Below are 3946 nucleotides of genomic sequence, written 5' to 3' on the forward strand. Positions count from 1 at the left end.
GATTTAAATCCTGGGATTCTCTACTCAACCATCCCTTCACCGCTTGAGCTGTAGAGCCGAGAAGAGATCAGCACCTCCTTCCCAACAGTAACTATGGATGTGTAAAAAATGCTGGCTTTGCCACTTTGTATGCCACAGGTTAGGGAGAGATGCAGGATCGTTACAGGATTTATGTTTAAACTTGAGGGATATTGCAAAGAGCATACAGAAGGAGAGCGGGTTAAAACAGATATCCAGTGGTTGAGCCACAAACAGGAGAAAATACCAAGGTTGAACCCACATCTGCAAAATGATGTGAAGCCAACCCTGTACCACATCAGTGATTAGCCATCCGAAAATGGGATCTTGCCCTGTCATGTGCCAACATCACCTCATCCGAAGCTAATTTGGACCTGGTTTGCAGGGACTCCTATGGGATTTTGATGAAAATTGCAAAAACTAATGATTAAGGAGAGAGAAAACTGTCACTAAATATAATTTATCTGATATCTCACTGATACTCTTTTATACAAGAATAATTTTAAACTCAGGTATAGGAATAGGAGCACGCCGTTCACTTCACAAACTGATCTGCCATCCTATAAGTTTACAGCTGAACCCCTCTGATCCCCTCAGAACCCAACAACAACAGCACACCCCTTTCTGATGAGCTCAACATATTCTCTGTGCAATCTGAACAGAAGAGGAATGAATTGTCACTGCTGGCCCCAACATCCTCCAATGCACCTGTACCCATGTCCGCCATTGCAGATGTCCAAAGAGTCTTCTAGAAAGCGAACTTGTGGATAGCATCTAGCCCAGATAGTATTCCTGGCCATGCCCATGGACACTGTGCAGATCTCACTGTGCAAGAGTGTTTGCAGAAATTTTACTCTCTCTCTCTCTCTACTTCAATCTGAGGTGCTTATCTGCTTTATGAAGACCACTATCATTCTGGTACCTAAGAAAGCCAAAGTAACATGCTTTAATTACTACCACCCAATGACTCTAACATCCACCATCAGGAGTGCTTCAAGGCTCACATCATCTCCAGCTTCCCAGACAACCTCAACCCACTGCAACTTGCCTACTGCCAAAACAGAAGATGCTATCTTCCTGGCCCTACACTCATCTCAGGAGCAGCTGAACAGTAAAGACATCTACATTTGACTATTGATTATACAGCTCTGCCTTCAGTATTATAATTCCTTGCAAACTCACCTCCTTACTCCTAGAGATTAGACTCAATGCCTCCCTTTGCAAAGGGAGTTTTGACTTTCAGATCAACAGAGCAGTCTGTAAGGACAGTCAACAACACTCCACTGTGATTATCCTCAATACTAGTGTCCCACAAGGCTGCATATTTAGACCCTTACAATTCTCCCTATGCACACATGACTGCATAGACAGATTGTGCTCTAACCCTGTCTACAGGTTTACAATGTAGTGAGGCAAATCACAAATAACGATGTTGGAATATATGAAGGGGATGAAGAGCCTACTGGCATGGTGTCATGACAACCATGTCAGCAAAAACAAGAGGGCTAGGCATTGACTAAAGGAAAGGAGGTGGTGCTCATGCTCCTGTTTATATTACAGTGCTGAGGTCAAGCAGGTTGAGGGTTTCAGGTTCCTCGGATTGAGCATCACCAATAGCCTGTCCTGGTCTGCCCACATTGATGCTATGGCCGAGAAAGCTCGTCGGCGCCTCTACTTCTGCAGGAAGCTAAAGAAACTGGGCATATCCCCTTTGACGCTCACCAAGTTTTATAGAAGCACTGTAGAGAACTTCTGCAGACGCATCGTGGCTTGGTACAGTAACTACTTGGTCTGAGACGACAAGAAAATGCGGAGTTGTGAACAAACTCAACACATCACAGAAAGCAGCCTCCCTCAAGGACCACAACTACATTCTTTCTGCTTCAGTAAAGCAAACCAAATGCAAAATCAAATCAAATTAAGGATAATTAAAGACTACACACACCCCAAGCATTCTCTCTTCTCCCCCACTGGGCAGAAGATACAAAAGCCTCAAAGTAAATAGCACAAGGCTCGAGTATAGCTTCTATCCTGGTGTTATAACAGTCCCCAATACAATACCTTACAGTCCCCAGAACAGACGTCACAATCTTTCTTGGTATGGACATGCATCCTACTGTCTGCCTACACTGTGCTTTCTATGTAAATGTAACACTTTATTCTGCATTGTTATTATATTCCTTTGCACTACTTCAATGTACCAATGTGATTAAACAACAGATTCATTATGACATGAAAAAACAAAGTTTTTTGATGTACTTCAATACTTGTGACAATGATAAAGAAATTTACTAATTTCTATCAGTCCCATTCTGCTCAATGATTGGGGACAGTCTACCAAACTTTCTCAATCCTCTCTGAAGAAATTTCCAAACAATGTAAACCAGCATTTTATTACAGAATGATCAAATCATTGACAGATTGAATGTCACCATTCTAGCCAGTGAGACTGCCAGGTAATTGAGGGCACATCTGCATCCACTCCCCACTCGTTCTCCTTAATCCTGCTTCCATCCCCTTCAAGTTTTGAATATCTAACCTCTTGTTGCTTGGCTGAGGACCATTGGGAACCTATATTCACTGTTGTTTAAGGTCCCAGGACATCCCAAGTTACTTTATTGTGTATTTTTTGGAGAGGTACGGTGATTCACGGGATCATGTTGTTGCTTCACTGATATAGGTACAAGGGTCTGCGTGGAATTCACATCTGACCACGTGGGTTTCCCCGACTTGCTCCCTCTCAGGATCTGAAGTGGGAGCAGAACATCAGCTCCATCCTGAAGAAGGCCCAGCAGCGGATGTATTTCCTGCGGCTCTTGAGGAAATACGGTCTGCCTCAGGAATTGCTGCTGCAGTTCTACACTGCAGTCATTGAGTCTGTCCTGTGCACCTCCATCATTGTGTGGTTTGGAGCCGCCACCAAGCAGGATAGAACCAGACTACAGCGCACAGTGAGGACTGCCGAGCGCATTATTGGAGCCTCCCTGCCCTCTATTGTGGACCTGTACTCTTCCAGGTTGAAGAAGAGGGCGGGGAACATCATAAAGGACTCCTCCCATCCTGCGTATGGACTGTTTGATCTGCTTCCGTCTGGTAGGTGCTTCAGATCCCTCCAGACTAAGACTAATAGGCACTGGAGAAGTTTTTTCCCTACTGCGGTCACTTTGCTGAACAGTTAACTGCCGGTTAACTGTCGGCTAACTATTACTTGGATTGCACTACCTGTATGTATAATCTATATTTTCATTTATATTTATCATTATTATTGTTATGAGCAGAGAGACAACATCTGCTGGAAGTAAATTCCTTCTATGTGCATAGGTATTTGGCAATTAAAGTCTGATTCTGATTTTCTCTGCCACAACCCATAGAACTTCAATTCTGAATGCTATTTGCATGATTTGTTTTTTTTGTTTGCACATTGGGAATTTGATGGTCTTTTTTAATGTTTCTTTGTAGCAGCCTGTAAGGAGACAGATCTCAAGGCTGTATAATGTATGCATATGTACTTTGAACTTTGAACATATTGGCGGGTTAATTAGCTGCTCTAAATTGGCCCTTCGTGGGTGTTGGGAGAACTGGTCATGGGGGAGAGAACAGGTCACAGGGAAACAAGTGGGATAATGGTTTTGAAGAGATTGCTCTAAGCGCCGTCATAAACTCGAAGGGCTGAATGCTGTACTTGCAAAGAGATATGAGTGTATTCGATTTTGCAATGCAAGAAGCGCAGCGGGCGCTCAGCAAGATCCCACAGCTGAACGGTCGAGTGATTTGATTCCACTGGCGTAGATAGATGTTTAACAGGAAATAATGCAATATGGTACAACATTAAAGTGTGGCAGGGCAGCTCAAACAAGACTGGGTCAGAGGGCTCAGTGACCTTCAGGAAGCACCGGACAATTAACAAACAGCGCGGCAGCAACTGCGA

This window comes from Hemitrygon akajei, chromosome 1, assembly GCF_048418815.1.
Source record: "Hemitrygon akajei chromosome 1, sHemAka1.3, whole genome shotgun sequence".
In the NCBI taxonomy this organism is placed as follows: Eukaryota; Metazoa; Chordata; class Chondrichthyes; order Myliobatiformes; family Dasyatidae; genus Hemitrygon; species Hemitrygon akajei.